At 39.9% G+C, this 10333-nt stretch overlaps 1 pseudogene; it reads left to right on the plus strand.

Moving 5' to 3' along the window:
* Nucleotides 1-605: 605 nt before the first annotated feature.
* LOC138029200 (uncharacterized) lies at nucleotides 606-10068 on the plus strand (annotated as a pseudogene).
* The last annotated feature ends 265 nt before the right edge of the window (nucleotides 10069-10333 follow it).

Raw genomic sequence — 10333 nt, forward strand, 5'->3', positions numbered from 1 at the left:
TAAATTCCGAATGGCCTACCGAGCAAGTAAGCATGCGTGCTAAGTCACGCAAGGTTCTAACGTGACAAACAGAGCTTCATGATCATTGGTACCTTATGTTACAAGAATAGACTATAAGTAGAACCTCGCTAATACATCTGCGTATGTTGCTTGTCCTTGAGTCTCAAGTGAAAACCAGGCTATGGACCCGATTCAAAATCTAAGACCTAAGAAAGCACAAGCTCGGGATTCCGAAGATTCCCATCAAATCTCATAGACGCCGCTCCCCCCCCCCCCCCCCCCTGTCAAATCTTTGACAAATAACAAAGGGCCTCAGCGGTCCGAATGCCCAATAACTTTATCCAGTGGATAAGTCGCTATCCGGACAATAAAGTATACTACACGTTAAATAAGCGTTGACCAAACCTGGTTTTCGTACTCGTCTTCAGTTAGATGTGCTTAGAGTGTGCATATTCACAGTCACGTGAACAAATACCGATTGAAATAATCGGCTAGTGACCCCCCGATCCTTCCTTTGAAGTACTTGGGAAAGTGGAATGTACTGACACATTCACACTTAAAGATGCGATGGTGGAGTTGGTACATTTTTAACAGGACTTTTAAAGTGCACCTAACCCCCCAAATTTTAGTTGGAGTAAATGATTTACCATATTTTTTATAGTACATTGGTGAAAAAATTATTAGATTTGCTCAAATCTAGTATCTTTTATGGCCCCTCAAAGTTTAAAAAATCGCACCTAAATGGCAGCCATCTTGGTTCAAGTCCGAGTAACGGGAGGATTGGGGCTAGTAGTTGCTATGACGTAGAAAGGAGAACGAGTGTGTTGACATAGTTCACATAGTTCGCATATGGTCCACTGTTGTAGTCCAGAAAATGCCAAAGAGATGTATTGCTGCTGGTTGCAGCAACGTGAGAAATTTAAAAGAAGGTATTTCTCTTCATAAGTTGCCATTCTACAACGACGATCGTACAGAAGCCAAGAAAAGAAGGAAGAAATGGGTCGATTTTGTTCGACTGAAGCGAGCGAAATGGCAACCATCGCAATCTTCAGTGCTATTTTCCGATCATTTAAAGCGTGAAGATTTTGTTCGTTCAGCTGATCTGGGCGATGAACAAAGCCTCGACATTTCCAAGAGATGGCTTAGGATGGACGACTTTGGAGTGTGTGTTTTTCATTCAGTGCTGTCAAAAAAAGAAGAATTCCAAAAGCTAACAGAAGAATGCTGTGAAAATAGTAAACAACACCGGGAAGCACTCTCATGCGGTTCTCCTTTCTACGTCACAGCTCGACTCGCCCCAGGTCGCGGACTTGAACCAAATGTTTCTCAACTTCTACTAGACGTAGAAAATCGAGAATTCACCCAAATCAAAAAATTCTTTCACCAATTAACTTTACACAGTATGGAGATTTATTCAAGCTACAATTATATTTTGGGGTTAGGTGCACTTTAAAAGTTGGGTCAAAGTAGGATATTACATGTAAGCGTAAGCATGTAAGCGGCATCATCGTCCTGTATTTTTCCTGATCATTTAATGTTGAACAGTGCATGGTGATAATAATAACTGCCATGTCCCCCTTTTATTTATTTATTTATTTATTTATTATTTGTTCTCCTTTGCATAACATGGTCAGCATTTTGTGGATCCATCAATCGACAATTCTCGCGCTTTAATTAAGAACGAAGGAATCCACGTATGCTATGAGAATGGTAAGCGTTATTTGGGTATGTTGTGGTTTATTGTCTCTCGCTTTAAAAACCAACATCAACGATCTGACATTTTAGTAAAACAGAACAAAGTAATCAACATATCCCCATGATAAAGAAAGGAAGTAATCAACATTTGTGAGCGGTTTAACATATGGTATGAATGGTAAGCGTTATTCAAATTCGCGTGTCTTGCCCGTTGTTGTCGTCCGTGTGCTTTAATTAAAAACTGACCTTTCAGTAAAACAAGACGAACATATCCCTATGCTTAAGAAACGAAACAGTCCCATATCTTCACGGTTTAAAAATCAAGCGATTAACATATGTAAGCGGCTTGACATGTGCTATGAATGGTAGTTGTTTACATTCGAGTACCATGTTGAAGTTTGTTGTCATGCGCAAAACATCATCCACGTGCCTCTTCAGTAAAAAAAATCTTCATGATCCATCAAGATATTGAATTGAATTAAGTAAAGTCGAATTTCGTTTACCGGAAGCTCGGACCTTTATTAAGACGTGATATATGGCCCGTACGGCGCAAAACTGTTGAGAAATAGAATCCCCTTTTGAAGGCAGTGCATTAGCGCGAGAAGGGCCGCAAAAGCCGTACGGCCTTGTTAGGAACACGTACTGCTCTGTTTGGTGCGATTTTAGGTGATTTCGTCGCTTGTAAACATAAAACTGATTTACAGCCAGAAAATCAAATACAAACAACGTATTAGATAAATTTCTTGTGCAACCTAGTAACTTTTTTTGTCCAAACTTCATCTTCTGAGTACTTATAACTAGTTTAAAGAATCCAAGTGATAAAATGCTTTTTGACTGAGTTTAGAGATCGGTCGGGACAGGAAAATATTTGGCCTTCGGTCGTGGCGCACGTACCAAATATTTTCCCCGTCCGGCCCTCCCACTCAGTCAATAAGTGCATAAGAATTCAATTTAAGAACCTAGAAATTGAACATATGTGAGAGCGACATATGGTAAAATGGTAAACGTTATTTGGCCGTGTTGTATCCCTCGCTTTAACAACGAACATCAACGACCTGACCCTTTAGTGAAACAGAAGCAAACAATCAACTTATCTTAGAGCTTTAAACTCTCCGGCACGTGAAGTCGAATCCTGTTTACTCAAAGCTCAGACTTCACGACACGATATCACGTAAGGGCAGTTTACGCCGGATCTGATTGTCACAGTTTAAATTGGACAAGCATAAGTCCACTACCGGATAAATTTTCGATTGTAATCATTCAACTGCATCGCTGAATTACGAACCATAAACCAGCATTATAGTCATCCAATTTATTACTTTTCTAATGAAGCTAACGAGTGAACTTAATAAAGTGAAGGGTTCTTCTTCTTTTCTGCACGACCAAATCACACCTAATTTAGTAACTTGTGAACAAACTGGCAAAAAGGTATCTAATTTAGTTGTCCTTTCATTAGGCTTGATCTGATGTTTACAATATGTCGGATGTTTTTTCCAGGTTATATTTGTTCATAGTGACCGTTCATGTTATTGATAATCGCTTGAAAAACAGTTGTATACTTTGGAACTTCCAGTTTGGCTGACGAATAACAACAGCTCATTACTCCAAAAAGTTAAAACAGGCCAACCCTTTGTGAAGGAAGTTGTACAACGCATGAAAGTTTGTATTGTTAGGTTCCAAGTATGAAATGCTGTTGGCTTTCTATTCTCAACTGGCTAATGGTTTCAGTGCTGTTGCTGGCTTTTCTTGAAAACAATACAGAGGCTCAACAAGGTGAGTTTTATTTGAACAAAGTCTTACACGAAAAAAAAAATTCTGACTACATGCGGTACAGACTAGTACACCTGCAGCCACTATTCGTTAATTTATGAAACTTCCCAAGTTATCTTGCATTTGAAATAAACATGCTGATGTTGACGTGAGTGGCCAAATGGTAAAACATTTTGAGCTATGGCACACAAATACGTAAAAAACAGGTGGATACAAGCGGCTGAGCTAGCGTGGAACGCATGGGCGCTCCAAACATTATTGATACGGCTGGCTAAACGAACAAAAGTTCGGCTATCAAACACGAGAACGAAAGTAATGTTTTAAGTTGTTTGATCGAATGTTTGATGGCCTTTCAAATTTTATCAAACACAACCAAACACGATCAAACAGCACCAAACAAGGTGGCCAAGTGGTGAAATAATTGGTCACCAAACAATAAACACTTAATGACTGGTTCCGAGGGAAACAGTTCATTTTGTTTCCCGAGAATCTCAATGTTTCCCCAAGGCACAGCCGAGGGAAACACTGAAATTCGAGGGAAACAAAATGAACGGGACGAGTCATTAAGTGATTTGTTATATAGGACAAAAAGAAAAACTTTCAACGGCGGTCCTCAGTCAACATTTGCGGGTAACAGGCTTTTGGCGGGAAAAAGTTTTATTGTTAGATGTCATGTGACCCCGAAGTAACCAATGAGAGCACGCATTGTTGGGGGAAAATTTTCAGCTATAGCGATATTTCTTGTTTAAGAACATTGACGTCACATTTCTTTTGATATTCAAATTTGCCAACCACGGAACAAAAGAAGTCATTGTTTCAAAAGCCAATTAGGTTCTGGTTGGCAAATTAATAACAATAGATGACGTCACGAGAAACATCGCTATAATTATAACAATGTTTGATGTTGTTTGGTCGCCAAACATTCCCTGTTTCGACAGTCCCTTACCCTCTTTTGACTCTTTGCAGCGCAAGTGGTCGGGAAATTAACCTGGGTTTCATTTGGCAAATAGAGAGCTTAATTAATTAAGCGACTACGCCATCGCCACAAAACAAACTGCTTTAATTAGTATGGGTAATGAAATGGTGACGAATGAAACTAAGGAATAATTTCACGCGCGTTTTATACTAAATCAAATATTTAGGACGATTATAACAAGTGGAATTATAGCAATACAATTTTGGAATTGTATTGCTATAATTCAATGGAACGATGGAATTATAGCAGTACAATTATAACACGTGGAATTTAGTTACGATTACGAATATTCGCCAAGCGGTGAAGTGTCCGATCGCGCAAAGAAACGATGCCATGCAATAAACAACTGACTAACCTCACTTGCTCGGGACTGTCCCGTACTCGGGACCCTCTGTCGTTTTTGTACTAGCCTGCACACTGGCTTTCCGTGCGTCGAATGGCGCGCGGTCAACAGCTGGGGAGTCGGAGCGAGCGGGGAAAAGGAGCTCCAATCCCCTCCCATGCAGCTGTTAACCGCGCGCCATTCGACGCACGGAGAGCCTGTGTGCAGTTGCTGCGCTACGTCCGTACTGTCACTAGACTTGAGGCTTTATATTCAATGGTACTATCACCATATCGTAGGCGTGGCAAAGGGCCAGTAAAGGTCTGGTTGGAGATAATCATGGCTTCTGATTTAGAATCGTGGGTTACAAGTCTGTTTGATAAACACCAAGGTGTAGACCTGATCCAATATAGATTGTAGCGTATGAATGATATCATCAATGTTCTCACCGATAGTGTAGATAGTTGTATCGTCAGCAAATAAATACATGTACAGTTCCCCACTCGCTATTGATTCAGCAAGATCGTTAACAAAAATTGAGAATAACTTGGGTCCCAGTATTTGTAGTGTTTTGAGACTTGTCAATCATTTATGTAAATGTCCCACGCCGTCTAGGAGCTAGGACTTTTGTATGTTGTAGTCGTCATGTCTGTTTAGTAAATATACTGTTGTGTTCGGACAAGTGGTTTTCAATTGTTTATTTGACCGTAAACATCACAGTATTGACCCTTGGGGTACCCCAAACCTGACTATCGTGGACTCTGACTTGTTTCCTGAAATTTGAACGAACTGTTGACGCATTGACATGTAGTCAGCGAGACAGGAAAGCAAATTGCCTGAGATACCAATGGCTTTTAGCTTTTCTAGTAAAATTGTATGGTTCACAGTGTCAAATGCTTTCCGGAAGTCTATGAAGAGAACACCGACTTTAAGAGCACTATCCAGGGCTCTTCTCCATGTTTCTGTTGGGTGAAGTAACAGGCTTTCTGTAGAGTAGTTCTTTCGAAATCCCCACTGCCTGAGACTTAACAAGCCATGTGTTTCCAGGTGGCTGTTTAAGGTGTCACAAACAACATTCTAAGATCTTTCCTGGGATACTGAGAAGGGATATTAGTTGTTGACATCAGTTGGCGAACCTTTCTTAAAAATGGGATTAACACGTGACAATTTCCAGGTTGATGGAAAAGATGAGTCATTCACACTCTTATTAAAGACCGGTAAGAGACTGTAAGTAGCAGAGTCACCAATCAGGGACAAGTCCCTCGGCGATAAATTGTCCAACCGGTAGCCTTCTTGGGGTTAGCAGCTTTCTTAATTAATCTTATCCTTTATTAGATCCCAGCAAAAATCAACATTCTCTTTGGTTGGAGTAATTCTGTTGATGAAGTTGTTTAGAGTTGATGAGTCCAGGGAATTAAGTTGCTTAGTTAAGTTTTCGCTAATATTGATAAAAAAGCCATTGAAATACTCAGCTTTAGTTAGATTGTGGGTTATCATCTCCTCATTAGGAACAGAAATTGGACCAATGTTCTTGGCTTTGTGCTTTCTCAAGACTTGATTAGCCAGGCTCCAAAATTCTCAAATACAACTGACCACAAATGCGCAAAACACTTTCCTTCGCTTTGTTATATGTATGTCCTTTATATTCGATACTCGTTTAAGCTGTTTCACCGCCAAAGGGCTGCTGGGTTGAAATGTTGCCTTAAACAGCTAAAATTACAGAAGCTTATATCAGTGTTCCTGGATCTTGGAAAAAAAACCAAAAATAGTAACCATTGGAGAAAGAAGTAACATTGTCTTTAATATTCAAAGTCGATTCAAAGGTAAGGTCAAGGGTAAAATTTATGAGAGTGGATTAAAAATGTGGCTTACGTTTTTCAGTTTCCATTTCCATGGACTGGATGCAACAGAAATTTGTGATTATTGATTTCAATATCAATCAACAAATATTGAGTACTTGAGTTTTATCAATTGATCAATTATTAGCTTTTCGATGATTGATTTCCATCGATTAGATATGCCATGTATAAATGTTGTTTCGTTTTACCCCTGAAGACTCTGATTATCAAATTCCCTGCCCCACCCCACCCCCCTGATTATGAAATCCTACCCCCCCCCCCCCCCCTACCGTACGACAAAGGTGTCAAATGCCCGGGGTAGACCCAGGGGGATGTTGAAGTTCCATTTGACCGATACATTGTAAACATTTTTAGGAAATTAGAGTACTTGAATACATCACCACTTGCATGTTCAACATAATACTTAAGGTGCGTTCGATTGACCGTATTCCGGAATAAGAGTACGTGGAGTGATGGATTCAAAACGGTATGTCTGGCGTTTTTGAAGCAACAAGGTACGTAATAAAGATATGTTTAAAATAGCATTTTAGCAGGTGTTTGACAATTTTTGTGTGAATCTCCGTAAAAACGAAGGATTTCTAACTTCTATTCCATGTATTCCTATTCCGGAATACGGTCAATCGAACGCACCCTTACGCTGCGTGGCGCGAGTCGACTCTGGGACGGATATCAAACATAAAACACGGAAGTGGCCGTAATAAACCTACCCTTCAGGAATTTTTCTCAGCATTTCTCTTGTAGGATTCTGATGTGAGGTATAGTGTAATTCAAAGTTTCTGTTTGTTGACAGTGCGTCAATTTCTTTGTTCATTTGCTGTTGAAGTTCTTCACTTGATAAATCCAGGCACTTGCGACTAAAGATTAACACGTGCTTTCCCGTGAATGCTTCTGCCATCTTAAAAGTTTCTGCTGAAACAATACCGTTTAAAACAGAATATTTTTGAGAGAAAAATTGTAAATTCCTAGGGGAAACGAATTCAACTCCCTTTCGTAAGAGAAAACAAAGAGAAGGCTATTACTTGCGCACGATCGAAACACGAGTGGTGTGGAGTGGGCACTTGGGGTGTCATCGGCTTCAGTCTTACACGAAGTACTACCCTAACTGCTGCCGTTAACAACATGGCGGGCATACAACAGTGTTGGAGTTATGATGATTTTGATCTTGATGACGATGTTTTTGTTTCTCTTGAAGAAGCCATAAGAAAACAAGAAGAAAACTACTTTGGTAACCCGAAGCATTATATGCTATTTTCTGGAGCTGCAATGGGAAGTGATACCTATTGGCAAAAATTAGGCGCCAAATACGGGGTTCGTGTGAAGGCATTTTCCTTCAAGACTCATAACAGGAAGCTTGTGGTAGAGTTGTTCTCTCCGATGAGCAATTGCAACAGGCTGATGACTTCTTACACATGGCAAACAAAACTTTAAAACGACGTTTCCCAACCGGAAAATCCTACGTAAATAATTTACTTCGAAGGAACTGGCACCAAGTCAAGGATACCAGTGCAGTGTTTGCAATTGGAAAAATTAGCGTCCACGGGAATATAGTCGAGGGCGGCACTGGGTGGGCTGTGCAGATGGCTGTGGACGCCAGGAAACCCGTTTACGTGTTTGACATTGTCAGCAGTGGGTGGAAAATGTATGACTAAATGGCAAGAAGAAGTTTTCAATTTTTAAGACTGTCCCGAGACTGTCCTTAAATTTTACTGGAATCGGCACAAGAGCATTGCCTGAGAATGGGAAAGCTGCTATTGAAAAAGTATTCCAAGAAACGTTTGGGAAATTGCCAAGATAGGAGTTACAAATTATATTGAGTTACCTACATGTAATAATGTATATAATCCCTCACTTATAATTACACTGATATGAGTTTGCCAATCAGCAAGTTTAGTTTGCAGGTCTAATCACAGGTCACTGTTTTTCCAGTTTGTAACCACCCCTAATGCGTTTCTAGTTCTAACATGAGGACTAAAAGCTATACTGAGATAAAGTTTAGGCCAAAGATTAGCATTAGGAAAGTGTTAGCCTAGGGTTCTTTCAGTATTGGCGAAACAGTACTTTTGATTGGACCATTGAAATACACTTACTTTTGATTCTAGAAGACAGTTATAGGGTAGTGTCTACTTAGCTCCCCAAGTGCTCTCCTTCCACTTCACCCACTCGGTCTGAATAACATTGCTTCTTGCAACTCCAGCAGAACGACTGCCCTAAAACTTATTTTTCACAATATTCTTGTCATTCTGAGAATGAAAATGTGATTGAGGGCAAACGTTTGAGTGCCACTCCATGGAGTACCCTAATAATAGTTAAGAAGGAAGAAAAATATAAATGAATAATTTTTGGAAGTTTAATGTCCTTTAACTGTACATACCTTGAATGAGTTCAAACTTCCACTGGTGCTGGTCTTGTAGTGGACAGCTGCCATTTTGTAAAAAGATAATCATTCTGCTTGCTACTACCCAGAAAAGTAAATGTGCTTTGTCAAACGTCAGACATGGAAGGACAGAGGCAGGTTTTATAATGACTGAAATTTTTGCGTCACAAATTGGGGAACCTTTGTTTTTCTCCAGGTACTCTGTTTTTCCCCTCTCCTCAAAAACCAATGTTTGATTAATTTAATTTGCATTGATTTGAGTTGATTTACACGGTACTCAATTAATGTGCCCCGTGCAGTGCTAGAAGACTAGACACTTCAGAGGAGCAAGATGCCAGGATTAAAAATACTTGATTTATTAGAGAAAGAGGAGGTGGTGGTCGAAGACAAAACTAAAAAACGAAGAAAACTAAAACATTATTACCCCTTTGACGTCCAAACCCATTTAAACATGTTTTCAAGACCAGCAAAAAGACAAGGATTGCAAAGATTCATGACTTAAGATGTTTTCCTTCTGGTGTTAGTAAGGGATTTATGTCACCCAAAATACGTCCGAAAAGGTTCAGGACTTTAGAGAAACGGATCCTTGTCCTCCCAGATACGAAATTTCTAACTTAATGTGGCTTACTACAGTTTTCCGACTCAGGAAAAGGATCAAGATTTTAAATTCTGTGAAACTGAAGCAACAGCATGTCTCTTCTGAAGTGTTAGTCTCTGTAATTGATGTAAAATGTAATTTTACCTGACAAATAATTGCATATCAGGGGAAAATACGAATTATTTAAAGGCCATGTTACACGAGGCAATTTTCCTTGCAACTCACAACGCAACGATGACGAATAAAAAACCTTTCAAGTTGCAGAGGGTATGTTACACGTTGGCAACTTCTTTCGCAACTTGCAACGCGTACAATAACAAACAAGATGGCGGACGCTGGCGGACGCGCTAAGTCCCTGAAAGATGAGCATTGCGAGTTGCAGAGGGGATGTCACACGCAAGCAACTTGTCTCACAACGTTGCGAAAAGTAGAGGGTCATTCTACTTTTGTCGCAACTCGCAACGCAACAATTGCAGTTGCAAAATGGGGTGTTACATGTGAATTTTTTCTCGCAACTTGCAACGCAACGTTTGTTGCGATGCGAGTTGCAAGAAAAATTGCCTCGTGTAACATGGCCTTAACAATTATTCGCTGAAGGCGAAGTGATTATCGGTGAATATTCTGAATGATTTCGGTGAATATTCTGAATGATTTGGTCCGGTTGATCCGGGTACTGAGTGGGAAGTAAAATGTAAGGAAGGGTGATTTCATGTTCATTAGGGTCTTATCAGAACAGACT

Source organism: Montipora capricornis, chromosome 13 (assembly GCF_036669925.1).
Source record: "Montipora capricornis isolate CH-2021 chromosome 13, ASM3666992v2, whole genome shotgun sequence".
Classification (NCBI taxonomy): domain Eukaryota; kingdom Metazoa; phylum Cnidaria; class Anthozoa; order Scleractinia; family Acroporidae; genus Montipora; species Montipora capricornis.